Source organism: Oncorhynchus clarkii, chromosome 19 (assembly GCF_045791955.1).
Source record: "Oncorhynchus clarkii lewisi isolate Uvic-CL-2024 chromosome 19, UVic_Ocla_1.0, whole genome shotgun sequence".
NCBI classification, from domain to species: Eukaryota; Metazoa; Chordata; class Actinopteri; order Salmoniformes; family Salmonidae; genus Oncorhynchus; species Oncorhynchus clarkii.
Window position 1 is genome coordinate 61,807,050 of NC_092165.1, and position 14,955 is coordinate 61,822,004.

The 14,955-nt window shown below is 43.4% G+C and overlaps 1 protein-coding gene across 1 annotated transcript in view; it reads left to right on the plus strand.

The window, feature by feature from the left end:
- Nucleotides 1-9,393: 9,393 nt before the first annotated feature.
- The window catches only part of LOC139374545 (legumain-like), a 34,011-nt gene continuing 28,449 nt past the window's right edge, over nucleotides 9,394-14,955 (plus strand). The window contains exon 1 of the mRNA XM_071115535.1: nucleotides 9,394-9,452. The gene's annotated coding sequence lies outside the window, so the exon portion shown is untranslated. The remainder of the gene's footprint in view (nucleotides 9,453-14,955) is intronic.

The window sequence follows — 14,955 nt, forward strand, 5'->3', positions numbered from 1 at the left end:
CAGCCACGCTCAAGGTCCTAAACGATATCTTAACCGCCATCGATAAGAAACATTACTGTGCAGCCGTATTCATTGATCTGGCCAAGGCTTTCGACTCTGTCAATCACCACATCCTCATCGGCAGACTCGACAGCCTTGGTTTCTCAAATGATTGCCTCGCCTGGTTCACCAACTACTTCTCTGATAGAGTTCAGTGTGTCAAATCGGAGGGTCTGCTGTCCGGACCTCTGGCAGTCTCTATGGGGGTGCCACAGGGTTCAATTCTTGGACCGACTCTCTTCTCTGTATACATCAATGAGGTCGCTCTTGCTGCTGGTGAGTCTCTGATCCACCTCTACGCAGACGACACCATTCTGTATACTTCCGGCCCTTCTTTGGACACTGTGTTAACAACCCTCCAGACGAGCTTCAATGCCATACAACTCTCCTTCCGTGGCCTCCAATTGCTCTTAAATACAAGTAAAACTAAATGCATGCTCTTCAACCGATCGCTACCTGCACCTACCCGCCTGTCCAACATCACTACTCTGGACGGCTCTGACTTAGAATACGTGGACAACTACAAATACTTAGGTGTCTGGTTAGACTGTAAACTCTCCTTCCAGACCCATATCAAACATCTCCAATCCAAAGTTAAATCTAGAATTGGCTTCCTATTTCGCAACAAAGCATCCTTCACTCATGCTGCCAAACATACCCTTGTAAAACTGACCATCCTATCAATCCTCGACTTTGGCGATGTCATTTACAAAATAGCCTCCAATACCCTACTCAACAAATTGGATGCAGTCTATCACAGTGCAATCCGTTTTGTCACCAAAGCCCCATATACTACCCACCATTGCGACCTGTACGCTCTCGTTGGCTGGCCCTCGCTTCATACTCATCGCCAAACCCACTGGCTCCATGTCATCTACAAGACCCTGCTAGGTAAAGTCCCCCCTTATCTCAGCTCGCTGGTCACCATAGCATCTCCCACCTGTAGCACACGCTCCAGCAGGTATATCTCTCTAGTCACCCCCAAAACCAATTCTTTCTTTGGCCGCCTCTCCTTCCAGTTCTCTGCTGCCAATGACTGGAACGAACTACAAAAATCACTGAAACTGGAAACACTTATCTCCCTCACTAGCTTTAAGCACCAACTGTCAGAGCAGCTCACAGATTACTGCACCTGTACATAGCCCACCTATAATTTAGCCCAAACAACTACCTCTTTCCCAACTGTATTTCATTTTTATTTATTTATTTATTTTGCTCCTTTGCACCCCATTATTTTTATTTCTACTTTGCACATTCTTCCATTGCAAAACTACCATTCCAGTATTTTACTTGCTATATTGTATTTACTTTGCCACCATGGCCTTTTTTGCCTTTATCTCCCTTCTCACCTCATTTGCTCACATTGTATATAGACTTGTTTATACTGTATTATTGACTGTATGTTTGTTTTACTCCATGTGTAACTCTGTGTCGTTGTATCTGTCGAACTGCTTTGCTTTATCTTGGCCAGGTCGCAATTGTAAATGAGAACTTGTTCTCAACTTGCCTACCTGGTTAAATAAAGGTGTTCTCTACTAGCCTACCTGGTTAAATAAAGGTGTTCTCTACTAGCCTACCTGGTTAAATAAAGGTAAAATAAAATAAATAAAATAAATTATTGTGGACGATCTGGTACGCATGGCAAGCATCGGCCTAGGAAGAAAAAATAAGGTACTGTAAGTCAACAAATGAACTCCATCACATTCTGATAAATGAAAATCAATAAGTGCATCGAGGACATCGTCCCCACAGTGACTGTACGTACATACCCCAACCAGAATTCATGGATTACAGGCAACATTCCAACTGAGCTAAAGGGTAGAGCTGCTGCTTTCAAGGTGCGGGACTCTAAACCGGAAGCTTATAAGAAATCCTGCTCTGCCCTCCGAAGAACCATCAAACAGGCAAAGTACCAATACAGGACTAAGATTTAATCATACTACACCGGCTCGGACGTTCTTCGGATGTGGCAGGGCTTGAAAACCATTACAGACTACAAATGGAAGCACAGCCAAGCTGGTGTAACTGGGGTAGGTCTGACCACCACTGTTGCCATTCTCGTGTCAGATCATCCATTTGCAGAGGTCCATGCCTGCAATCGACAGCATTCGCTTTGTAGTTGTGGTAAGCCTCTTCAACATTGCGTGAACTTGCAATGAAGTCATCTACATAGAGTGACTCTCTCAGTATCTCTACAACTTCTGGTTGTTCTGTTTCATATTGTTTCAGGTGCTTCCTGGTTGTAGCTGCCAGCAAGAATGGACTTGGCGAAGCTCCAAATACCACTCTTTTCATCCTCAGCATGCGCAGCTCCTCTTCATGTTCTCCCCTTGGTGGGCCTCTGAGCCATAGAAATCTCATGGCGTCTCTGTCTCTCTCTGCTAGGGATATCTCCAGGAAAGCCTTCTTGATGTCTGCCATGAATGCGATCTCATGTAGTCTGAACCTTATCAGAACGCTGAGCAGATCCGGATTCAGGTTCGGTCCTGTGAGTAGACAGTCATTGAGGGATGGACAGCCATCTTCATGGGATCTCATGTAGTCTGAACCTTACCAGAACGCTGAGCAGATCCGGATTCAGGTTCGGTCCTGTGAGTAGACCGTCGTTGAGGGATGGACAGCCATCTTCATGGGATCTCATGTAGTCTGAACCTTACCAGAACGCTGAGCAGATCCGGATTCAGGTTCGGTCCTGTGAGTAGACAGTCATTGAGGGATGGACAGCCATCTTCATGGGACGAGGCATCAAACATTACTCTCAGTTTTGTCGTCACCTTATCTTCTCGGAGTACTGCATGGTGAGGTAAATAGTATTTTACTTTGTCTGCACTTGGTGCGTTGTCCTTGGGCACGTCCTCTGCCATATCCTGTTGCAAGTCGTCCTCTACCACTTCATTGGATCTGCTGTACAACGTCAACGTCTTTTTCTTCAGACCTTCAAACCGTTTCTTGGCGATTCTACAGTCGTCTTGGAGTTCTGGCATTTCTCGTTTCCATGGCAACTCCACGTGGTATCGTCCATCTTTTGAAGGTGGTTGTTTCCTCGAACCTCCGTAGAGCCTCGGTTTCCTCTGGGTTCTGTGTTTTCTCGCTTAGAATACCCAGAGACTCAAGCTCCCAAAATGCATGCAGTTGCTTGGAGACTAGTGTGTCTTCATCAAGTGGGATGAACATGCAGGTTGCCTCTGCGACACTTGACATGGACACGGGTCCCTGCACCGACCATCCAAAGGTGCTCTCTAAAGCAACTAGCGTCTCCGTCAGTCGCTCCACTCTGCCTGATACTATCTGCCAGTAGTAGTCTGCTCCTATCAGGACAGAGAGTTCAGGATCATTGTCATTTCCTGGAAAGTCTGCGAGCTGCAGTCCCCTTTTTACTGAGCTCATGCTGAATCCGTTCACCAGGAACCTTCATTACAGCTGTGCACACTTGTGGGGTTTCAATTGCCTCTGTCTCTATTCTCTGCTGTTTGTCCCAGACATTCTCCAAGATGACTTTCACTGTGTTGCGTTGGGATGTTGCTGGGGCAGAGGAGCCAAACGTGTGAAGAGTGAGTGCCTCTTGTCTGATTACTGGTAGCTTCAAGCCCTTCACAAGGTTTTCATGTATGAAGCTTCTCTGACTGCCTCCATCTAGTAAGCAACGAGCTATCTTCCTGCCCGATGGGCCTTCTACCCATGCCTTTGCCGTTTGTAGCAACACAGTGTTCTGTCCATCTGGTTTCATCTTCACTGAATGGGGAATAACTGAGGAAACAACAGCATCTACAGAAACAGTAGGGGGTTGCACCTCACTCCTCTTACTGGTACACACAGCAATGTGATGTCTGCTTCCACATGTTGCACATGACACATCTCTGACTTTACAGAATTGTGCAATGTGTTTCTGTCCTAAACATACAAAGCATCTTCCCATGTTCTTTAGTTTCTCTTTGCGTGTAGCAATATTGTAGTCAGGGCAGTTTTCTGATTTGTGGTCTGCACTGTCACAAAATAGACACATTTGTTGTTCCTTCTGGCTGGCTGTACGCAGTGCTGCAGCAGAGGGCATGTTGGGTCTTTTTGTTTTCATTTCATTGGAGAAGCATGACTTGTTCCATGGTTTGCTCTCTTTCTGTTGGTTGTATGATCTTGTCATTTGTAGCGCTCTCTCCCTGCTCTGAACCTCTTTCTGTAGGAAACTGACGATCTCAGACACTTTCCATTCATCATCTACTCCCCTCTGACGACTATAGTCAAGAGCTATGTCCTCTGGAATCATCTGCAGGAAGATTGGGCAAAGTAGGCTTCCATAGGTTTCTGACACTACACCCAGTGATTCCAGGATTTCTTCACAGGTGTGAGATTCAGCAGCTTTGACATATGAGCACTAATCACAATATCTTTCCTTCCAAATCTGCTCTTGAGTAGAGCGATTGCATCATCATAGTTACGGTCTGTTAACATCCGTCCTGCTACTGCCTTTGCAGCTGGTCCAGTGAGATGTGTTTTCAGATAGGTAAACTTCTCTTTATTACACAGTGAATCATTGTTGTGAATAAGCAGTCTCATACTGGCTCCAAAACTCCTGCCACATACTGACATCTCCATTTCTCAATAATCAACTTTGATTGTCTCTGTGATCTGTTTGAGTTAGCATCACGTAGTGGATTGACGTCCTGTTTTTTTCTTTATCACTCGTTGTGCACGACTCTTTAGCATGATAACGCGCTCTTTGTAATCCTCCGCAATCTCTGCCTCCAATCCGTCCAATGGCGTTAACTGTTCAATTCCACGATCAAGTTCAAACAAGCTGTCCTCCTAAACTGATAGCAATTCCAACAATGTCAATCAAGTGATCGGTATCCGGATTTGACTGGGTTATTTCCACGTCAACCTGATTCAAAATCCGGTGTTGTGGCGCCTCGAATGGTACCCCGCTTTCGTCTCATTCTTTCTGCTTCATGCCGACGTTCCTCCTCAGCCATTTCAGCCACTTCATCCCTACGATCTTCGTAGCAGCTCATACTTTTCCCGGGTTTCACCACCAAAATATAGTATAACGATCTACAAAGTAATGACTCGGGACGTCGGATTGAAATGAAAGCTTCTTTTAGTAATACTACTTGTTCACGTTACATTTAACAACTTTAGATTCTACAAAACAATAAAAGAAAGCTGCTAGCGAGAGTTAGAATAATCACTTGTACACTTGTACATCACTGGTTCTCTCTACTTCCTGTCGCATGGCATTCTGGAACTTGCAGTCAAAAGAGTAATCCAATGCTAACTAATACAAACACAAATATTTATGTAGTTCTCTCAAATACAATTACATATGTAAATAACTGTAAAGAAAATATCTGTAGATACAGCTCAATGAATTAACTGTAAACATCAACTCTGTAACCCATTAAAGTTACAACACCGCAGGGCCAGACGGATTACCAGGACGTGTGCTCCGGGCATGTGCTGACCAACTGGCAGGTGTCTTTACTGACATTTTCAACATGTCCCTGATTGAGTCTGTAATACCAACATGTTTCAAGCAGGCCACCATAGTCCCTGTGCCCAAGAACAGTAAGGTGACCTGCCTAAATGACTACAGACCCGTAGCACTCGCATCCATTGCCGTGGAGTGCTTTGAAAGGCTAGTCATGGCTCACATCAGCACCATTATCACAGAAACCCTAGACCCACTCCAATTTGCATACCGCCCAAACAGATCCACAGATGATGTAATCTCTACTGCACTCCACACTGCCCTTTCCCACCTGGACAAAAGGAACACCTATGTCAGAATGCTATTCATTGACTACAGCTCAGCGTTCAACACCATAGTGCCCTCAAAGCTCATCACTAAGTTAAGGACCCTGGGACTAAACACCTCCCTCTGCAACTGGATCCTGGACTTCCTGACGGGCTCCCCCCAGGTGTTGAGGGTAGGTAGCAACATATCCGCCACACTGATCCTCAACACTGGAGCCCCTCAGGGGTGCGTGCTCAGTCCCCTACTGTACTCCCTGTTCACTCATGACTGCATGGCCAGGCACGAATCCAACACCATCATTAAGTTTGCTGACGACAACAGTGGTAGGCCTGATCAACAACAACGATGAGAAAGCCTATAGGGAGGAGGTCAGATACCTGGTCGTCTGGTGCCAGGACAACAACCTCTCCCTCAACGTGATCAAGACAAAGGAGATGATTGTGGACTACAGGAAAAGGAGGACCGAGCACGCCCCCATTCTCATCAACGGGAATGTAGTGGAGCAGGTTGAGAGCTTTAAGTTCCTTGGTGTCCACATCACCAACAAAACTAGAATGGTACAAACACATCAAGACAGCTGTGAAGAGGGCACGACAAAACCTATTCCCCCTCAGGAGACTGAAAAGGTTTAGCATGAGTCCTGAGAACCTCAAAAGGTTCTACAGCTGCAACGTCGAGAGCATCACTGCCTGGTACGGCAACTGCTCGGCCTCTGACCGCAAGGCACTACAGAGGGTAGTGCGTACGGCCCAGTACATCCCTGGGGCTAAGCTGCCTGCCATCCAGTGAAACGTTCTGCTTTTCATCGGGAGGTTTTCTTATCATGGTCCTTCATTTATAAACATAATTTTCTCCACACAGATATTATATATGGAATAATCGGGACATATTGTATTAAAATACTTATTTGTTCTTAGAATATTGGTTCCGAAATAATATCCTATTGGTGAGCCAACTGGTAAATGCAGAGGGTCTTTTACTCAGTTATAAAGAATTCTTATCATTTTACAAGGTCCCTGTAACACCTAAAGATGTTGTAATTGGTTTTCAGATGCCATTCCCTCAGGTGTTGCAGTATTTTTCAGGAACGTGTCAAGACCTGACCCTCAGAGCCCACCTTCTGTTGACCCTTTTGACTCATCAGTAGGAAAGATTTGTTTATCTTTTGGTCCATTGAACAACAGAGCGATACGAACCTTGTTTCAGCAGGATGTTGTCATGCCTTAATGGAACAGATTTATTCATAATATCTGTTGGAAAAACGTTTGGATGTTGACACGCATATACCTACTTGTTATTGTCCTGCCAACCACTATAGGAAGAAGTTGAAGGAAAACATCAACTCAAATTGCTCCTTTTGTAATGACCATCTTTTGTTGCATCTTTTTTGGCATTGTATTATTAATGTAAGAAAACTGTAGCAAGACATCAGTAGATTTATAATTGAGCACATTCATGAAGATTTTACACTATTGTGGAGGGATGTACTGCTTGGATTCTTTACCTGTGATAGAAATAAGCTGAAACAATTTTATGTAATTCATTTCATTATTCTTTTGGCCAAATTTCATATTCACAAATGTACATTTACAAACGAAACACCACATTTTATTACCTTACAAAAATAAATTGAACTGTATTTTAAGACGATTAAATACTGTTAGATTTCTAAGTGTCTGTATGTCCCTTAAGGTCTTTGTGTAATGTGATATTTTACCCCCCAAATTGTCCTTTGTATGTTATTTATTTACTCTTGTGTTCAAACATGTACTTCCTGTATTGATTTGTTATTAAGGAAAAAGAAACGCAAAACTTTTGAGATTTTTTTTACATTTTTATGCTGATTTTATAATATCAGTTGTCGCCAATTGGATGGAAACCTAGCTATTGGTATCAATTTATGTGGAACTTTAAAAAAATGGCGTATACATTTTTTAACATTTCAGTCATAAACATACAAACTATTATTCAGATACACAAAGGAACAATTTACTATCGAGGGGGGGGGGGGGGGAAGAAAATACAAGTGTATTGGAAAGGGTTTCCGTACTGTATCATGACACTGCAGTAGTTTGTCTAGACCAGGGACATATGCATTATTATTATTATTTTTCAACTAGGCAAGTCAATTAAAGAACATTGTTATTTTCAATGACGGTCTAGGAACAGCGGGTTGATTGCCTGCTCAGGGGCAGAACGACAGATTTGTTTGTAGCTGTTTGAACTTGCAACCTTGCGGTTACTGGTCCAACGCTCTAATAACCACTAGGCTACCCTGCCGCGCCAAATGATGGAGAGCCAACGAGAACGGTATAAAACCAGGAACATTTCACCCTAGTTCCATAGTACACAGGGGCAGGTGCTGAATTGAGTGGGTTGGATGCTCTACTAAAACTAGTCACGAGGTATCTACGGTGTTCAGGATGTCGCTGTACAATTTCTGCTGAGCAGTCCAATAAAATACATGTTTTTCATAGAAATGGGTCACAAGACGGTGCCGATTTGGGAGTTTATGGGGAGACGAGCGAAGTGCATCATATTTGTATAAATTGTGCACATCAGTGTTATTTGGGTGACTTACAGTATAACACATCGGTGACTAAAATAAACACCCCTTTGCAGTTATTCAAACATACATGTTAACATTACTGTTTTCTTTATGCATACATATAACACATCGTATAATAAGTGTCTTCCTCGTAAAATGAAATCAAAATCAACCTTTGTCCAAATTGTTAGTACAGTATAACCTACCCCGCTCTTGGCGCAGTCTGATTGGCTGTCGGCCAAAACCCTCACGGTTTCCCCATCTCCAACATGTGTATAAAAGTCCTGTCTCCTAGCATGTCCCAGCTACACACGTTTTTGGAGTCTTCCTGATAGCAACAAAGAGGTTTTTTTTTTTTTTTTAAAAGAAGGTAATCAAACGTTTTTAAATTTTCTATGGCACCTCTAAATATAGCTAACTTTAGAGAATTTACAGTGATATAATGTGCTACTTGTAGCTAGACCTGTGCTTTAAAAATGCTGAAGTAGGTAACAGCTAACTTAGCTAGCAATGTTTGTTGGCAGCCATAGGATCAACAACACGTATGATGCTTTTAGATGGTACTAGGTAGACGGCAAACCGGATGTCAGATAATATACAAAGGACAATTGGGGTGTATAATATCACATTACACAAGGACTTTAAGGGACATACAGACACTCATAAATCTAACAGCTTTTTTGTTAGTGGATTGTCTTAAAATACAGTTCAATTTATTTTTGTAAGGTAATAAAATGTGGTGTTTCGTTTGTAAATTTACATTTGTGAATATGGAATTTGGCCAAAAGAATAATGAAATGAATTACATAAAATTGTTTCAGCTTATTTCTATCATAGGTAAAGAATCCAAGCAGTACATCCCTCCACAATAGTGTAAAATCTTCATGAATGTGCTCAATTATAAATCTACTGATGTCTTGCCACAGTTTTCTTACATTAATACAATGCCAAAAAATATGCAACAAAAGATGGTCATTACAAAAGGAGCTTCTTCATATAGTGGTTGGCAGGACAATAACCAGTAGGTATATGCGTGTCAACATCCAAACGTTTTTCCAACAGATATTACGAATAAATCTGTTCCAATAAGGCATGACAACATCCTGCTGAAACAAGGTTCGTATCTCTCTGTTGTTGAATGGACCAAAAGAGAAACAAATCTTTCCTACTGATGAGTCAACAGGGTCAACAGAAGGTAGGCTCTGAGGGTCAGGTCTTTCCTACTGATGAGTCAACAGGGTCAACAGAAGGTGGGCTCTGAGGGTCAGGTCTTGACACGTTCCTGAATAACATAGCAACACCTGAGGGAATGGCATCTGAAAACAATTACAACATCTTTAGGTGTTACAGGGACCTTGTAAAATGCTAAGAATTCTTTATAACTGAGTAAAAGAGCCTCTGCATTTACCAGTTGGCTCACCAATAGGATATTATTTCAGAACCAATATTCTAAAAACAGAGAGGTATTGTTATACAATATATCCCGATTATTCCATATATAATATCTGTTTGGAGAAAAATATGTTTATAAATGAAGGACCATGACAAGAAAACCTGCCGATGAAAAGCAGAAAGTTTCACTGGAACTTTGTCAATATTATAATTGCAAAACAACATGAAGTTAAGGCCACCAAAAGTAGAGAAGACACGATGAGGAATAAAATTCCACATAGAAGTGCGTCTTATTCTTAGGAATTGTTTTATCCAATTGATCTTAAAAGTATTATTGAAAGGTAGTAAAGTCCAGAGAACTCAGCCCACCATAATCATAAGTGTTCATTACAACAGTTGTAGTGGGTACGGTTTCTCCACAGAAAGTTGAAAAGCATCTGGTCTATCTCCTTGCTTATTTTACGGTCAAGATATAAAGACAGAGCACCATATGTTAGTTTAGAGATACCTAATAACCGAGGACGAAGGTCTCTTCCTTTGAAAAATACGTCCCTCTGTAGCCATTGATTTAGCTTCTTCTGGGTTTTTTTTTTTTTTTAATAAGAGGGTTAAAATGTAGTAAGCCTCTAGACTTCTGATCCTTTGTAATGGTTATGCCTAAATATGTAAGTTCTTCTTTTACTGGGATACCATAATATGAAGGTGTCACACAATCTTTGACAGCTATGAGTTCACATTTATTAATGTTAAGATACAGACCAGACACTTTGGAAAAGGATTGTGTCACATCGATCGATATGGGAATTTGGATATCGTCTTTCAGAAAAAAAGTATAGTATCGTCAGCCAGACTGTCTGGCACCTGTTTTGTTACTCTAAGTGAACAGAAAGTTGGCCGGAAACCTCTCTCTCCATACATCAGTAATATTAAACCCACATTCTGATTGGTTGGCCTACCTGGTGGCCATCTATCAGTTGAATTATCTATAGTGATGTTAAAGTCGCCTCCTATCAATAACAAATTGGTAAATTTAGATAATGAAGTAGACGTTTCTCTTCTGACTCATGCAACTCATCATTCTCATGTTTGGTGTTTACAGTAATGAGCGTAATGTCATTGTAACTGATCACAAGACAAATAAAGTGACCAAAGGGGTCACAGAGTGTAGAATATTACCACCAAAGGGGTCACAGAGTGTAGAATATTACCACCAATATTACCACCAAAGGGGTCACAGAGTGTAGAATATTACCACCAATATTACCACCAAAGGGGTCACAGTGTAGAATATTACCACCAAAGGGTCACAGAGTGTAGAATATTACCACCAAAGGGGTCACAGAGTGTAGAATATTACCACCAATATTACCACCAAAGGGGTCACAGTGTAGAATATTACCACCAAAGGGGTCACAGAGTGTAGAATATTACCACCAAAGGGGTCACAGTGTAGAATATTACCACCAAAGGGGTCACAGTGTAGAATATTACCACCAAAGGGGTCACAGTGTAGAATATTACCACCAATATTACCACCAAAGGGGTCACAGTGTAGAATATTACCACCAAAGGGGTCACAGTGTAGAATATTACCACCAATATTACCACCAAAGGGGTCACAGTGTAGAATATTACCACCAAAGGGGTCACAGAGTGTAGAATATTACCACCAAAGGGGTCACAGTGTAGAATATTACCACCAAAGGGGTCACAGAGTGTAGAATATTACCACCAAAGGGGTCACAGTGTAGAATATTACCACCAAAGGGGTCACAGAGTGTAGAATATTACCACCAAAGGGGTCACAGAGTGTAGAATATTACCACCAATATTACCACCAAAGGGGTCACAGTGTAGAATATTACCACCAAAGGGGTCACAGTGTAGAATATTACCACCAAAGGGGTCACAGTGTAGAATATTACCACCAAAGGGGTCACAGAGTGTAGAATATTACCACCAAAGGGGTCACAGAGTGTAGAATATTACCACCAATATTACCACCAAAGGGGTCACAGTGTAGAATATTACCACCAAAGGGGTCACAGTGTAGAATATTACCACCAATATTACCACCAAAGGGGTCACAGTGTAGAATATTACCACCAAAGGGGTCACAGTGTAGAATATTACCACCAAAGGGGTCACAGAGTGTAGAATATTACCACCAAAGGGGTCACAGAGTGTAGAATATTACCACCAAAGGGGTCACAGTGTAGAATATTACCACCAAAGGGGTCACAGTGTAGAATATTACCACCAAAGGGGTCACAGTGTAGAATATTACCACCAAAGGGGTCACAGAGTGTAGAATATTACCACCAATATTACCACCAAAGGGGTCACAGAGTGTAGAATATTACCACCAAAGGGGTCACAAAGGGGTCACAGAGTGTAGAATATTACCACCAAAGGGGTCACAAAGGGGTCACAGAGTGTAGAATATTACCACCAAAGGTATTTTCTATTGTAGCAACACCAGCGGAGCGTTCAGATCCATGGGAAAGACAAATATCGCTGCCCCACTGTGACCTCCAGAAGTTGGCATCAGCCAAAATTGAGTGAGAATCTTGGGAAAAAGCAAAAATCTGTTCGAAATTGTTTTAGCAAATAAAAATCAAATAAGACAATGTTTCGTAACCCCCCTAGCATTAAGAGAAACTATAGACAAAGACAAAACAACAAAGATTCTATAAAAGTTTAAACCGTAGGAGTTTAAACTTTTAATTCAACTTAAAGTGAAAATAGTTTGTCAGTGTTTTCAATGAGAGCACAATGGTAAATTTGATTTAACTAGGCAAGTCAGTTAAGAACAAATTCTCATTTTTCAATGACTGCCTAGGAACAGTGGGTTAACTGCCTGTTCAGGGGGCAGAACGACAGATTTGTACCTTGTCAGCTCAGGGGTTTGAACTTGCAACCTCCCGGTTACTAGTCCAACACTAGGCTACCCTGCCACCCCTCCACTCTAACCACTAGGCTACCCTGCCACCCCTCCACTCTAACCACTAGGCTACCCTGCCGCCCCTCCACTCTAACCACTAGGCTACCCTGCCGCCCCTCCACTCTAACCACTAGGCTACCCTGCCTCCTCTAACCACTAGTCTACCCTGCCGCCCCTACATTCTAACCACTAGGCTACCCTGCCGCCCCTACACTCTAACCACTAGGCTACCCTGCCTCCTCTAACCACTAGGCTACCCTGCCGCCCCTACACTCTAACCACTAGGCTACCCTGCCTCCTCTAACCACTAGGCTACCCTGCCGCCTCTACACTCTAACCACTAGACTACCCTGCCGCCCCTACATTCTAACCACTAGGCTACCCTGCCGCCCCTACACTCTAACCACTAGGCTACCCTGCCTCCTCTAACCGCTAGGCTACCCTGCCGCCCCTACACTCTAACCACTAGGCTACCCTGCCTCCTCTAACCACTAGGCTACCCTGCCGCCTCTACACTCTAACCACTAGTCTACCCTGCCGCCCCTACATTCTAACCACTAGGCTACCCTGCCGCCCCTACACTCTAACCACTAGGCTACCCTGCCTCCTCTAACCACTAGGCTACCCTGCCGCCCCTACACTCTAACCACTAGGCTACCCTGCCTCCTCTAACCACTAGGCTACCCTGCCGCCTCTACACTCTAACCACTAGACTACCCTGCCGCCCCTACACTCTAACCACTAGGCTACCCTGCCTCCTCTAACCACTAGGCTACCCTGCCGCCCCTACACTCTAACCACTAGGCTACCCTGCCTCCTCTAACCACTAGTCTACCCTGCCGCCCCTACATTCTAACCACTAGGCTACCCTGCCGCCCCTACACTCTAACCACTAGGCTACCCTGCCTCCTCTAACCACTAGGCTACCCTGCCGCCTCTTCACTCTAACCACTAGGCTACCCTGCCTCTAACCACTAGGCTACCCTGCCGCCTCTACACTCTAACCACTAGGCTACCCTGCCGCCTCTACACTCTAACCACTAGTCTACCCTGCCGCCCCTACATTCTAACCACTAGGCTACCCTGCCGCCCCTACACTCTAACCACTAGGCTACCCTGCCTCCTCTAACCACAAGGCTACCCTGCCGCCTCTACACTCTAACCACTAGGCTACCCTGCCGCCTCTACACTCTAACCACTAGGCTACCCTGCCTCTAACCACTAGGCTACCCTGCCGCCTCTACACTCTAACCACTAGACTACCCTGCCACCCCTACATTCTAACCACTATATTGCAACTTGTAGCGTTATTTTACACCGGATGTTGATTTGCGCTGTTTGTTTACTGAAATCACCACAACAACTGTCTTGCTTTTTATTTTATTTAACCTTTGACTAGGCAGTTCCATGCAATAAGGGCTCTATATTTGTTCTTGATTTGGGGACTATGAAAAGACCCCTGGTGGCATGTCTTGAGTAAAAGTAAAGATACCTTTTTAATAGAAAATGAGTCACCCAGTAAAATCCTACTTGAGTAATAGTATTTGGTTTTAAATATACTTTAGTTTCAAAAGTAAATGTAATTGCTAAAATATTCTTAAGTAGTATAAAGCAAACCAGACAGCACCATTCTTTATTTACAGATAGCCAAGTAACACTCCAACACTCAGACATCATTTACAGATAGCCAGGGAACACTCCAACACTCAGACATCATTTACAGATAGCCAGGGGACACTCCAACACTCAGACATCATTTACAGATAGCCAGGGAACACTCCAACACTCAAACATCATTTACAGATAGCCAGGGGACACTCCAACACTCAGACATCATTTACAGATAGCCAGGGAACACTCCAACACTCAGACATCATTTACAGATAGCCAGGGGACACTCCCAACACTCAGACATCATTTACAGATAGCCAGGGAACACTCCAACACTCAGACATCATTTACAGATAGCCAGGGGACACACTCCAACACTCAAACATCATTTACAGATAGCCAGGGACACACTCCAACACTCAAACATCATTTACAGATAGCCAGGGACACACTCCAACACTCAGGCATCATTTACAGATATCCAGAGGCACACTCCAACACTCAGACATCATTTACAGATAGCCAGAGGCACACTCCAACACTCAGACATCATTTACAGATAGCCAGAGGCACACTCCAACACTCAGACATCATTTACAGATAGCCAGAGGCACACTCCAACACTCAGGCATCATTTACAGATATCCAGAGGCACACTCCAACACTCAGACA